The sequence below is a fragment of the Pimephales promelas genome, chromosome 9, assembly GCF_988280905.1.
Source record: "Pimephales promelas chromosome 9, fPimPro1.hap1.1, whole genome shotgun sequence".
NCBI classification, from domain to species: domain Eukaryota; kingdom Metazoa; phylum Chordata; class Actinopteri; order Cypriniformes; family Leuciscidae; genus Pimephales; species Pimephales promelas.
In genome coordinates, this window is record NC_142777.1 from 5,009,266 (window position 1) to 5,025,311 (window position 16,046).

Genomic DNA, 16,046 nt, shown 5'->3' on the forward strand with positions numbered 1-16,046 from the left:
TACTGAACCTTTCCGGTCCTTGTCTGTACGTGGGAAGCGGCCCAGACACAATGATCGTTGCTTCAGGCGATGTGTTGCATACCGTCTCGATCAGGCTCCTGTAGAACTTCTTCAGAACCTCAGCCTGATGTCGTTCAGTCCCACGTGCAGTACAGCAGCTCCGACAAACTGAAGTTGACGAACGCCATTTTTCTCAGGACAAGCGTCCCGAGATAACAGCAGAAAACAGATGGGAAATAATTAGCATAGTTGATGTTCATAATGATTTCCCTTACACAGGAGTAGATTCCAGAGTTTTGGAGCATAAAGAATTTAAGTTTGAGCCTAATTTTTATTTCTGGAATATTTACATTAATACATAACTAATGCTAATTACAAGTAATCGTCTAGCAGTGGTGTTAATAAACCTTAAGCAAGAACTGACCACAGAGAATTTATCTGAACAATTGTAAATACCATTCGAATGCTTATGATTTAGGGCAGATTTGACTTACTCGACCGAACCTCAGGATAATAAATAATAAGGTTAAAAGGTGTTAAGATTAAAGCACACACCGTAAAACATGGCGCCCAACGTGGGGCTTTAACTGTTTAATTCTGGCCAGTAATTGAACAGTTAAGCGCCTGCTAAATAGCGTGTGCGTGGATATGCTTAAGGATTAGAAATTTATTTTCTTTTTTAAAGAAATCAATTAGAAGACGACTAATGAAACTTAGTTGGAAAAAAAAAATCTAGAAAAGATTATTTAAAGACAGAGAAAGGGTTAGATGTGCAAGGCTCATTACTTCAGGCGATGTGCTGCGTACCGTCTCGATCAGGCTCCTGTAGTCCTTCAGAACCTCAGCCTGATGTCGTTCGCTCCCACGTTCAGCACAACAGCTCTGACGCGCTCATCACCGTTCAGGATCTCGGGAAGCTGTGCAGCAACATCAAGAACATGAGCACCAGGAAAGCAGTGAGTGCGCACCTTATCCTTACCTGAGGTAGCACAAACATGACGGACCATGGACGTGCCCATGATCACGGTGGCGTCGCGTTCCGACTCGCGAAGAGGGAAGAAGCGGTTCCGGGTCGAGATCTCAAAGACCGGGAGGGGCGACGGAGAGGTTCTAGCTCTGGTCCTGGCTTGTGTCTTCCGCTGTGTGATCAATGGTGTTGTGTCGGTGCCGGAGTGAATGAAGCCAGAGATGATCGCTTCCTCCTGGGCAGAGAAATGCATGGAGTAGATGAAGTCAGAGTCAAAGAGTAACTAGCCACTGATTTGTGAGCATCGGCGTGTGAGGTTTCAAGTGCCGACCGCTGATCCAGCAGCTCACAGGCAGAGTCGTCTCTCCACAGGCGTCACTAAACGAGAAACAGACACAGTTTCAATATAATGTTCCACACAAAGCATATCAATTAAGTTTGGACAACAAAGACTGTGATTTGGACTTTGACTTACTAGTCATGTCTGTACGTGGGAAGCCGTCCAGACACGATCGTTGATTCAGGCTATGTGTTGCGTACCGTCTCGATCAGGCTCCTGTAGTCCTTCTTCAGAACCTCAGCCTGATGTCGTTCGCTCCCACGTTCAGCACAACAGCTCCGACGCGCTCATCACCGTTCAGGATCTCGGGAACCTGTGCAGCAACATCAAGAACATGAGCACCAGGAAAGCAGTGAGAGCGCACCTTATCCTTACCTGAGGTAGCATGGACATGACGGACCATGGACGTGCCCATGATCACGGTGGCGTCGCGTTCCGACTCGCGAAGAGGGAAGAAGCGGTTCCGGGTCGAGATCTCGAAGACCGGGAGGGGCGACGGAGAGGTTCTTGCTCTGGTCCTGGCTCGTGTCTTCCGCTGTGTGATCCATGGTGTTGTGTCGGTGCCGGAGTGAATGAAGCCAGAGATGATCGCGTCCTCCTGGGCAGAGAAACGCTTGGAGTAGACGAAGTCAGAGTCAAAGAGTAACCAACCGCTGACTTGTGAGCAACGGCGTGTGATGTTTCAAGCGCTGACCGCCGATCCAGCAGCTCACAGGCAGAGTCGTCTCTCCACAGGCGTCACTAAACAAGGAATAGACAGTTTTAATATAAATGTTCCACACTAAGCATATCAATTAAGTTTGGACAACAAAGATTGTGATTTGGACTTTGACTTACTATTTATTAGGCGTGTGCAAATAATCTACTGAACCGTTCCTGTCCTTGTCTGTACGTGGGAAGCGGCCCAGACACAATGATCGTTGCTTCAGGTGATGTGTTGCATACCGTCTCGATGAGGCTCCTGTAGAACTTCTTCAGAACCTCAGCCTGATGTCGTTCACTCCCACGTGCAGTACAGCAGCTCCGACAAACTGAAGTTGACGAACGCCATTTTTCTCAGGACAAGCGTCCCGAGATAACAGCAGAAAACAGATGGGAAATAATTAGCATAGTTGATGTTCATAATGATTTCCCTTACACAGGAGTAGATTCCAGAGTTTTGGAGCATAAAGAATTTAAGTTTGAGCCTAATTTTTATTTCTGGAATATTTACATTAATACATAACTAATGCTAATTACAAGTAATCGTCTAGCAGTGGTGTTAATAAACCTTAAGCAAGAACTGACCACAGAGAATTTATCTGAACAATTGTAAATACCATTCGAATGCTTATGATTTAGGGCAGATTTGACTTACTCGACCGAACCTCAGGATAATAAATAATAAGGTTAAAAGGTGTTAAGATTAAAGCACACACCGTAAAACATGGCGCCCAACGTGGGGCTTTAACTGTTTAATTCTGGCCAGTAATTGAACAGTTAAGCGCCTGCTAAATAGCGTGTGCATGGATATGCTTAAGGATTAGAAATTTATTTTCTTTTTTAAAGAAATCAATTAGAAGACGACTAATGAAACTTAGTCGGAAAAAAAAATCTAGAAAAGATTATTTAAAGAAGACACAGAAAGGGTTAGATGTGCAAGGCTCGTTGCTTCAGGCGATGTGTTGCGTACCGTCTCGATCAGGCTCCTGTAGTCCTTCTTCAGAACCTCAGCCTGATGATGTTTGCTCCCACGTTCAGCACAACAGCTCCGACGCGCTCATCACCGTTCAGGATCTCGGGAACCTGTGCAGCAACATCAAGAAGATGAGCACCAGGAAAGCAGTGAGTGCGCACCTTATCCTTACCTGAGGTAGCACAGACATGACGGACCATGGACGTGCCCATGATCACGGTGGCGTCGCATTCCGACTCGCGAAGAGGGAAGAAGCGGTTCTGGGTCGAGATCTCCAAGACCGGGAGGGGCGGCGGAGAGGTTCTAGCTCTGGTCCTGGCTCGTGTCTTCCGCTGTGTGATCCAAGGTGTTGTGTCGATGCCGGAGTGAATGAAGCCAGAGATGATAGCGTCCTCCTGGGCAGAGAAACGCTTGGAGTAGACGAAGTCAGAGTCAAAGAGTAACTAACCGCTGACTTGTGAGCAACGGCTTGTGATGTTTCAAGCACTGACTACCGATCCAGCAGCTCAGCTTGCTTCTCTGGCAGACCACGGACATATTTCTCCACGTATTTCAGCTCCTGCTTCACCGAAAACAGCTTGAATGTGGCCACACCTGCACTCAGAGGTAACGTTAGACACACATCTAATGTGTTTGCCATTATAGCAGATGAACAGTTAATTAGTAGTGATTAGTCACTACTAATTTAGGACTGAAATGCCGGGTATAACCCTATCCTTTCAGTGAAACGAGTGTGAAATGAGACGGCCGACGGCCGTATACGTGTTTTTCCCACTGAGTGCTGAATTGAGTGCTGAGATGAAGTGATGTGATGCACTGTTTGCTGTGTGAAGTGTGAACCTAAACCCGCTGGATGGCCATTTCTTACCCGAGTTTATCACATTTTGACTGCATAAGAAAAGGCCAACACTGTTGTACTCTACAGATCGTTGTGTATTTATCCGACAGCCCACTGTGAAGAGAGACACGTAGCGAACACTTAACCGACTGCTTTGCAGCGAAACCTCCAGCCGTAATTTCTCTGTCTGTCACTTAAAGAAGAGGATTACGTACCTGTAAACTCACCTGACTGTGACACATCAGAGAGAGAGGGTGATGCAATCTGCAGATTCACAGTAAAGCGTAACGATGAACTACAGTATCTGTGACGCACACACACGCACACCAGAGAGAGAGAGGGAGGACGGGGCAATCTGTAGTTTCACAGTAAAGGGTTACAATGATCTACAGTACCTTTGACACACACACACACACACACATCAGAGAGAGAGGGAGGACAGGGCAATCTGCAGATTCACAGTAAAGCGTTATGATGAACTACAGTACCTGTGACACACACACACACACACACACACACACCAGAGAGAGAGGATGGGGCGATCTGCAGATTCACAGTGAAGCGTCACAAAGAACTACAGTATCTGTGACGCGCGCACACACACACACACCAGAGAGAGAGAGAGGGAGGACGGGGCAATCTGCAGATTCACAGTAAAGCGTTATGATGAACTACAGTACCTGTGACACACACACACATCAGAGAGAGATGATGGGGCGATCTGCAGATTCACAGTAAAGCGTTACGATGAACTACAGTACCTGTGACACACACACACACACACATCAGAGAGAGAGGATGGGGCGATCTGCAGATTCACAGTAAAGCGTTACGATGAACTACAGTATCTGTGACGCGCACACACACACACACACACACCAGAGAGAGAGGATGGGGCGATCTGCAGATTCACAGTAAAGCGTTACGATGAACTACAGTATCTGTGACGCGCACACACACACACACCAGAGAGAGAGGATGGGGCGATCTGCAGATTCACAGTAAAGCGTTACGATGAACTACAGTACCTGTGACACACACACACACACCAGAGAGAGAGGACGGGGCAATCTGCCGATTCACAGTAAAGCGTTACGATGAACTACAGTATCTGTGACACACACACACACACACACTAGAGAGAGAGGATGGGGCAATCTGCAGATTCACAGTAAAGCGTTACGACGAACTACAGTGCCTGTGACACACACACACCAGAGAGAGAGGATGGGGCAATCTGCCGATTCACAGTAAAGCGTTATGACGAACTACAGTATCTGTGACACACACACACACACACACACTAGAGAGAGAGGATGGGGCAATCTGCAGATTCACAGTAAAGCGTTACGATGAACTGAAGTATCTGTGACGCCCGCACACACACACACACCAGAGAGAGAGAGAGGGAGGACGGGGCAATCTGCAGATTCACAGTAAAGCGTTATGATGAACTACAGTACTTGTGACACACACACACACACACACACATCAGAGAGAGAGGATGGGGCGATCTGCAGACTCACAGTAAAGCGTTACGATGAACTACAGTACCCGTGACACACACACACACACACCAGAGAGAGAGGATGGGGCAATTTGCAGATTCACAGTAAAGCGTTACGATGAACTACAGTATCTGTGACACACACACACACACACACCAGAGAGAGAGGATGGGGCGATCTGCTGATTCACAGTAAAGCGTTACGATGAACTACAGTACCTGTGACACACACACACACACACCAGAGAGAGAGGATGGGGCAATCTGCAGATTCACAGTAAAGCGTTACGACGAACTACAGTACCTGTGACACACACACACACACACACACACCAGAGAGAGAGGACGGGGCAATCTGCCGATTCACAGTAAAGTGTTATGATGCACTACAGTATCTGTGACACACACACACACCAGAGAGAGAGGATGGGGCGATCTGCTGATTCACAGTAAAGTGTTCCGATGAACTACAGTACCTGTGACACACACACACACACACCAGAGAGAGAGGACGGGGCGATCTGCAGATTCACAGTAAAGTGTTACGATGAACTACAGTATCTGTGGCGCACACACACACACACACACACACATCAGAGAGAGAGAGGATGGGGCGATCTGCTGATTCACAGTAAAGCGTAACAATGAACTTTAGTACCTGTGACACACACACACACACACACACACATCAGAGAGAGAGGACGGGGCAATCTGCCGATTCACAGTAAAGCGTAATGATGAACTACAGTACCTGTGACACACACACACACACACATCAGAGAGAGAGGACGGGGCGATCTGCTGATTCACAGTAAAGCGTAATGATGAACTACAGTATCTGTGACACACACACACACACACACACACACATACACCAGAGAGAGAGGACGGGGCAATCTGCCGATTCACAGTAAAGCGTAATGATGAACTACAGTACCTGTGACACACACACACACACATCAGAGAGAGAGGACGGGGCGATCTGCTGATTCACAGTAAAGCGTAATGATGAACTACAGTACCTGTGACACACACACATCAGAGAGAGAGGACGGGGCGATCTGAAGATTCACAGTAAAGGTTTTGGTTCCGCTTTGGATAAAAGCATCAGCTAAATGAATAAATGTAAATGTAAACAAGGAGCAGTCCAGTAACTCGTGGTGAGAACAGGCTTAGGTCAAGGCAGGCAGCACAGGTTCACATAAGGTCCAGAAGACGTTTAAGGGTCACAGAATATTAAAACAGAGAATAATGCTCAGAGAAGTTACCTTACAATGTCACAAGACTTCGCACCAGACAAAAAGATCACTCGGGCTCAAATAAGGAACTCAATAACCGGTAATCAAACACAACTGAAACATAATTAAACATAACGAGCCCATGGTGAAAACACAAGGAGAGTGTGGCAGCTGGCACACGACAACAGTAAATACAAAGATGGGAAACGCATAAATACAAAAAGGGCCATTAAGACTACAGACACAAAAATAAACGAGCATAAAGGCATAAGTAAAACAGAAGGGATAAAAAGGGTGAGACTTTAAAATGAACGACAACACACGGAATAAATGTAAACTGTTAAAAACCATCACTACAAAAGGGACAAAAGTATAAATAAACACAAAAGGGGAACAGGAATGCAAAGAATGAATAATCAGAGAGACACAGTTTTCATGCTTGTGAAATTTATGGTCTTGTCTAAGCTATTCTAAGACAGAACAAAATTATTTTAAAAAAGGCACATAGAACAAAGTTTAAATAATAAAGAAAAACAGATAGAAAAATTAGAGGGCATAAAAAAAAAAATAAGACAATCCTAGAAAGTGCAGAACTATTCTGGAAATAGGGTTGTAGTAACACTGTAAACTAAAGAGAATTATAATACAGAAGAGTATTTCCAAGAGTAAGTGGCAAGCGTACCTGCTCTCAAACCCCATCCAAGGCTTGGTGAAGTTGGTAGAGGGACATGGTGTTACTTTGATCAAATCCAGGTCTCAATTGGATCCAGTCGTCATACTTGGCTCATCTTGGGATTGACCAAGTCAGGTTTGGGATATCAGACAGCTGTAAAACAATGAGGGGTGAGATAAAAAGTGTGGGTTAACAAAACATTAAAAATAGACAGGTGTGCAAAAAAAACCCTCAGGTGACTATCTGCATCCTTGCCCAGATCTCCTACACACACTCACTCTCTCTCTCTCACACACACACACACACACATTCAGCATCAGTGCTAAAGCTCATTTAGGTGCATGAGTGATCAAATAGGACGATCCAGCTCTTCAAATTAAAACAAAAAGCATAGCACTTAAACAGCAAAGTTACACCAGATTTATACACACTCATGATCCAATGCTTTCTAACAGTGTCCAAAACAGCAGAGTATAAACAACAATCAATGAACAATCCAAGTACATTGCTTCAGTTCTTGAGTTGGCAGGTGAAGATAGAGGGGATGGCCTCAAATGGTAAGTATATCCACCCACACACACACACACACACACACACACACACACACACACACACACATTTTGGTTGCTGTGAGAGTGAATGAATGAACAATGTCTTTGTCTTACAGGGATTGCAGGACCATTGGAGGTAGAGAACAGACAAGGGAACTAGGAGACAGGATCTAGGCGACCGCTCAGAGGCTCAATCACTCAGGAAAGCAGACCGGTGAGTAATCCACAGACTAAGACCAAACAAAGCATGTGTCTGAGGTGTGTTTAAATACTGTGGTGATGAGTGTGCTGATCAGGTGCAGCTGAGGATGATGGCTGAGTAATTAAGTGCAGGTGAGGAGCAGGAGGACTTCTGGGAATTGTAGTTTTGAGTGATATGTAATCTAAACCACATACTCACTGGGTAGGTACTTCATTTCAATAAACTTGACGAGTGCTAAAGGTGTAGGTACTTTATAGCCTGATCACATTACGTATAAATGTGATCTGGACATCTGCCATGTTGACGTTATCCCAAGTGCAACAATTTAAAAGATATGAGCGACAGGTTTAATTCATGTATCTGTAAATAGCTTGATATTGATGTAACTTGCTCATTTTGTGGTTTTGTTGAAGAATCAAGTGTCCATTTATTTTGTGATTTTAGCATAACCAATACATTTATGGTTGATTTAAGTTCTTATATTTTTAACCCTACTAATGTGACCCACAGTTTTATCCTTAAAGATATTATTTTTAATTACTAACCCTAACCATCTCTTGGATATGTTGTTAATTTCTTTATTTTATATGCAACAAAATTTCTTTGTCAATCAAAAGTGGCTTAAATCTCTTTTTTTCATTTTTTTGGTCAAATTTAACTTCATTTCATCCCTCAGGCTTGAATATGACAAAAAAAAATGTATGTATTGTCGTGAATTATTCAAAGATATTTAACCTTCTCATCAATATTTAACCTTCTCTTTAACCTTCTTCTCAAGTTATCTTATATTAGTATCTACACAAACCCAATTTGTTTTCCTTTTTTTTCATCATTTTGATTGTTCACTGTTACAACCATGGTATATTTCCCTGATCTTTTATGTGATTATAATTTCTGCAATAAAAAAATTAAATAAGCGACAGGTGCTCCAACACCTCATAACATCAGTAGCTCGACAGTCAGAACGTTTGAACTGTTTGTAATGTCTGCACAGCTGCTCGAAGATCTCGCCCTAACCCTAACCCTAACCCTTAACCCCAACGGGCAGCGGCTCGAAGATCTCGTTTTAGAGGAAACTGTTGATTTAATATTTGAAAAATGTAAGTATCACTCCTTGAACTACATCGCTAGCCCAGCCCAACACTTAACACACAATAATAATGATGAATGCTGACCAATACTTTATTATATTACTTTTTTCACTGAAAATGATATATTTTAGTAAAACAATCAAAATGTTATTTGATTTGTAATATGACATAGCTTTGTGTTGCACACGGCTCAGTTTCTAGATCCTATAAAATCAAAACTCTGGACCAGAAACAGAAGATTTAGATCGACTCACTGAAGAAATAAAATGCAAAGATTATAAAAGGAAAGAATAAAATAAATGAACCACGCAGACGATTGGAATGCAGCTAATTAATCAAAAGTTTAGTGTATTTTTTCTCTTTGTTTCTTATTTTGCGTTGTTTTTTTTTCTCTTTGTTTCTTATTTTGAGTTGTATCCTTTTTAAAAAAAAAGATTAAAAGAATGAAAGAAAAACAGAATAAAACGACAAATAGAATGGAGTAACACAGCATTTCAAATAAATGATAAACACAGAGTCAAAAATTCCCACTCTCAATTTCTGAAATTCAACCTCAGTGTCTCGATTTCAAGTTCAATGTTATGGTTTCAAATTCCCCAAAAAATGATTGAGTAGGAACGTTCATTAAAAATTAACAGTTCAGTCCATGAGGGGGAAAAAAAACTGAAGACTCTGTCCAGAGGAATGCATTGCTTCGGCTCTGTGAATGTTTGCTCTGGACGAATGTTTAAGAATATGCATGACACATGAAGTTAAACACGGAAACATGAAGACATCAGGCAGATTCATTTATTCAGATTCAAATATTTACACTGAAAAATTCAGTATTCAGCAGAAATAGACCATTTTATAATAATAAATCATCAAATTAATCTCACAACAACTGGAATATGTTCATTTACTGATCAATGTTTAGTTCATGCTGAAGTTCTGAAAATACATGTAATGAATGTCTTCACAAAATTACATACACAACGTGGCAAAGTGTTCATCACCAATAAACTACAGGCCTAAAGCTGGTGAAAGTGTGTGACCGTCAGTTCAGCCAGCTGTGTGTGTGTGTGTGTGTGTGTGTGTGTGTGTGTGTGTGTGAGTGTCAGTTCAGCCAGCTGTGTGTGTGTGTGTGTGTGTGTCAGTTCGGCCAGTGTCCATCTTCAGCACTTCTCTGACGGCCATCGTGGCGTAAGTGGAGGACGGCAGAGAAAACTCCATCTTCAGCGCCCGATACTTCCCTTCTGTAGAGGCACACACACACACACACACACACACACACACACACACGCACACACACACACACACACACACACACACACACACACACACACACACACACACACACACACACACACAGACAATATGAAATGAGACTGTCAGGGTTATATTATAGGAGGCAGATTTATCTGCCTGCATTGACAGCATTATATGAGAACTAAACTGAGCTGGACGATGACATCACGGTTTTCTCAAGAGTGCCTATATATATATATATATATATGAACTAAATTAATAGCTTCTTGACAACAGAAATGAACCATCAATTAACTTAAGCTGAACTGTGATGCTATTTTCTTCTAGAAAAAACTGTTGCATTATTTTCCTGTTATCTCTGTAAAGCTGCTTTGAAACACTCTGTATAGTAAAAAAAAAACACCATACAAAATAAAAGAGACATGACTCAATCGACTTCCTGGTAAAAAAAAAAAAAAAAAAAAAAAAAAAAGGTGTAGTTTGGATTGAAATAAGCAAATACTTCAAGAGTCGAATCAGGATCATTATAGCAGCAATTAATATATTTCTGTTCACTGAATGGCCAGCGGTGGTGCTAATAACAAGAGCGTCTGCTGCTGTAGTTCACTGACTGGCCACCGGTTTGATCGTGGCGTGGGAAGTCAAAATCATGATTGTGATAAAAATTCGATTAATCATGCTTCCCTAACCTAAGGGGTTAATCTAATCAACGTCGGTATGGATAAGCATGCAGCATGATTGGCTGTGGCGGAAAAACACTAACATCAGTTTAAACGGTTGCCCAGAGAGTCGTGGCTCGTCGCACGTGAGGCTGCAGTGTGTGTGTGTGTGTGTGTGTCCCACTCAAAACCCAGATAGATAGAAAATATATGTAGTGGAAAAGATCAACAGTGTACCTACGTACCACATTCGATGCCAGAAGCACGCGATGCAATATTTGACAAGATAATTGCTGTAACACAATAAATCTGATGAGGCACGTAAAAGCGCTCAGAATACACTTGAGAGTGTTTGTCTTTGACTGCAAGAATTGGAGCGTCACAAATGAACCGAAACTCAGCATATAGGATACTTGACCCACAGACACGAGAAATAGGCCTGTAGACAGTTGAAATATGTCTACTTTTAAACGAAACAATTAGAAATAAAAAGATTGTGTAATTGTGTAATCCTTAGGCATGCGTGTGTGTTCACTACTGCAGGAATGACCATACTCATCTTTGCAGACAACACAATCAGTAACTTAAACACTTGTTTAAGTTAAAAATTAAAAATGCCAAAATATCTCCTTGCTATTTTTTCCCGACACATCCATAATCATTCGGCTGCTTTCGCCACTGCTTTGCGGCAAGCTTTATGCATGCTGAGCGTGTGAGTTTTTTTAGCGCAAGGTATACTTCAGACCCCAGTAGCCTATATTTAATTCAATTCACATTTATTTGTAAAGCATTTTTCACAAAACAGATCGTTATCAACAAACCATCCCCACGAATACCCTCCCACAGAGTTCGTGCTCGTCAGTGAGTGTGCACCAGCTTTTCTGTGAATGCGCCCGTCTCATCAGCATCCATCAACATTCTTTCAAAAAGCAAACTTTATTCCTTCATCTGGACATGTTTATACACCTAATGTTACGTTCACGTGGATTTCAGTGCAAACAAAGCTAACGAACCTGCTCAACATGAGCTATCCATACCAACACATTTGGGCAAACTACTTAGATTACTAACGTAACACTGAGACATACTGTACATCATAGCCATCACAAATGAACACTAATCAAATAAACAAAAGAACAATTATATTGGACAAACAAATGCATTTCTTGTTCATGCATGCATGAACAAAAAGCAAAAAAAGTTGAAATAGGCCTATCGCAGTCAGTGAAATAAATTGGGTGCTTCCAATGACGCTATTGAGGAATGAGAAGACTGAATCAATCTTTTTGGTTTAGTTTCGTTTTTAATTGTTCTGTTTACAAGTTGAAATTTCAACTTGGGCTATACGCTGAGTTTATATTCATGAGACGCGCTCCGCACCGGCGCCTGCATGTCGTGATTATTGTTTGCTTTTCCTTTTTATGTATTAAATCCAGGCAATTGGTTGATGAAACATTGATTAAAATCAAGATAAAATCGAAAGGAAAACGAAATTCACTTTAAATAAATGCTTTGTGCTTTTCTGTTTGAGGTCTGTGGAAGTTTTAAATCCGTCTTTGAGTGCCGCTTCAGAGCGCCCTGCACGTCCGAATAACGGAGAACTGTCACGTCTGTAACAGTGTTTTTTCCTCATAAATGCGAACACTTAAAATGAATATTTTATGTTCTGTGGAGAGCCAACCCTTCCTCATTCAATTTGCGCAAAAAATATATATGAAGAGTTCAGACGCAAAAGCCTCTAAATGCCATTTGAAATTTTCTTCTTTAATGATGATTTTTATCAAACTTGTATATTTAAGTTCAGTAATTTCACTTAAATAACAATTAATAGGTAATTATCATTGCCATTTAAGTGAAATTACTGAACTTAAATATACAAGTTTGATAAAAATGATCATTTAGAAGAAAATTTCTTTTGAAGAAAAGCTTTTGCATCTGAACTCTTCATATTGCCTCCTAAGTTAAAGATTTTTTTGTCACGCATGAATACATGTCTATTTCCTTAATATTAAATATAAAAACGCAGACTGATATTTTTCTAATGCCTGGACTCCTTTAATGGAGTAGCAGCATGGATAAACAGATGTTTCAATATATTGGTATTAATGCTTTTTCTGAGAATTTATATTTCAATTTTTGACTGCAAATGCCACGTTCATAACGGGGTTTATTCTGGCACAAAGGCAAAGCGCAGTAACTACACGTTTGGTCAAAATGGAGTTAAGACTTGTAATGGGCTTTATGACATGTGTTCTGTCTTGTGAAAAAATATCTGGGTTAAATTATGTCCCATTTCGGAGATGCATTACCACATAATCTGCCCATAACATGTTTGACTGGCTTGGATAAAAACTTTAAAGGCCTTTGTCTCTGTTTCTTGTTTGTGTAGTTACTGCACTTTGTAGGCCAGTGTTCGACAAATGCGGGCCAGTCGCATGTAGGTGTAGAGCGCTGCTAGCCAATAGGAACGCATGAAATTTCAGGGAGGCGGGCTAGAAAAAAAAAATACACAAAATTATAGGTTCGAGTCCCGTCTCGACCACAAATACCATACAGTCTATCTAGATTAAAAAATAATTACAAATTCATGTCAAGTACGATTTACATATAATAAACTAAATTTGTGCTGAAAATATAATAAAATGTAAGATTTGTTTTTGTGTAGGATGTACTAAATGTCCAATTATCTCAATAAACATTTAAATTATAATAGGTTATAGTTCTCTTTTAATATAGAAAATATTTGAATGTAAATAATTGTAAAGAACATTTTGATAATGTTTTAGACCTTTATTTTTTTAGAGATTTCCACATTACATTTCTTTAACTATGCACATAAATCCAATATATGAAATATAACCAGTAAACACCAAATAGTAAGTTTATCATTTTATTTATAATACAATAATATACATATTATTATGTTAAACTGAAAAAGGTAATGTATTAAATACTGATAGATTAAACAACAATAACATTAATAGCAATAATAATAATAATAACATAAAGCTGGGGAAAAAATAAGATTTAAAAAAAATATATGTACATTGTTTAATTAACAGTTATTACTAGTGTTTACACATCTGACCAAGATAAAATAATGCAAGTCAATAAAATTAACTTTAAAAACACACTAAATTGCAATGCAAACAAGGACTAAACTGTTTGATTTTAATGGACAATGGAAATAAATATAACAATTTAAAGTTATAGATTAAATAACAGCAATAATAATATGGTTGTGGAGAAACAACCATATTATGCAACCTTCACATAACATTACCTTTTATGATGAATTAAGTTTTGTAGCTAAACAACTTGATTCCTATAGAGAGACTGTTTGGTATGGTGATTTTAACATTAATTGGTCTGATAAAAGTGGTAAACAAAAATTAAAAACAATCATGACAAAATTTAATTATTTACAAATGATTAAAGGGCCCACTAGGATAACAAGACAGACCAAAACCCTTATTGATATGGCGTTTACTAATAAACCAGAATGTATAACAAGGACGTACAATCTGACTCAAACATGATTCTGACAGCTAGAAAACTGACTAGAAAGCGGCTACAGTATTTTGGCAAATCTGGTTGTGATAAATCAACATTTATCATTCCTGAAGCTAAAACTGTTATGAGGATGGCTGATGAACCCAATAGCAGACAGCAGATGATGTGCAAAGGGTTTATTTGTGACAAACAGGAAAAATAAAACCCACGAGGGGGCAAAACAAGGCAGGGTAGAACACACCAGACTAAGACTTGAAACTAAGACAGGAACAAAACTACAACATGAACAGACTCTTCTCAAATAACAGCTTACTCAAAGAATTACTCACAGCTTGAAACATGCAACGTCAAACAATGAACCGACCCAGGACAGCAAAAACAAGGGGATTAAATAGGGAACACTAATGACGAGGACAGGTGGAACTGACTAGACAATGAAGCACTAGACGAGGATGACAAGGGGGCGGGGTAACTTAACGAGACAACACAAGCACATGGCCCACACAGGCCATGCGCTTGTACACAAAACATGGGTCTGTCATGATCCTGCCACAAGACCAGGGGCTCGTTCTTCGTACGTCGCTAACTCAGTTAGCTGGATTTGATTGTTGGCGATTTGCCATGATCTTGGATCGTTTGGTTCTTCGACGCTCATCCTGGACTTGCTGTCATAGCAACAGGTCCGTCAGCTTGAACCTGCTCGCGAGCAGGCTTATTTCATGTAAACAGGATTAGATCACGGCTGATACGGAAGTCCTTCAGCGCAGCGCGATAGTGTAGCTTAATTTCTGAGATTTATTTTTGTTTTCTCGTGAAACGATCGTCGTGAGGGTGTCGTTTAAATACATTATTATTTTGTTGGAAATGCACATTAATGTTCGATTCGATATCGAGCTTCAACAACAGCACAAAATGTTTGCATTGCCCTAAAATTATTTGCGAGTGGCTTCCTTTACACTATTGGAGATGCGGAGAAGCTTTCTGTCATGCCATTCGCAAAGTAACGTTAGTGCTCTTAGTTTTTTGTTGTTGTTTTTTTGCCAACTTAGGGTAGGCTATATTATAATTTTTAATGAAGATAATGCAATCATGATGACCATGCCGATTATGACTTACAGTCCCTCAGGCTTAACTTACGTGATTGGTGCCATACACTGTAGACTACACACATGTTCCCATCAAGGCCTCAATGAAGGGATTTTGTGAGCAGAAAGGGGGCTTATACAGTGCAGCCAAATTACTATTACAATTTTTAATATTCCAGATTTGGAATATTATATCACTTTTTTTAAAAGGCATTTGACTGAGTAAAATCTTTTAGATGGTGTGTGACCATGTTCTATATCACAAATCAGTGTGAAAGCAAAATGGCCAGGATCTGTGCATGACTCAAGAATTTTAAGAGCTCTTAAAATTCTTGAGTCATGCACAGATCCTGGCCATTTTGCTTTCACACTGATTCACATTTATGAACATTATTTGAACATGGTAAGGAAAATTATAAATATCAAACTCACGGTATTACATACACTTATGCTGAGAAC

The 16,046-nt window shown here is 40.6% G+C and overlaps 1 long non-coding RNA gene across 1 annotated transcript in view; it reads right to left on the bottom strand.

Annotated features, from left to right (window-relative positions):
* Positions 1-9,853: 9,853 nt before the first annotated feature.
* Positions 9,854-16,046, bottom strand: part of LOC148977471 (uncharacterized) — a 66,611-nt gene continuing 60,418 nt past the window's right edge. Inside the window, exon 2 of the long non-coding RNA XR_016169771.1 lies at positions 9,854-10,317. This is a non-coding gene — a long non-coding RNA (uncharacterized LOC148977471). The remainder of the gene's footprint in view (positions 10,318-16,046) is intronic.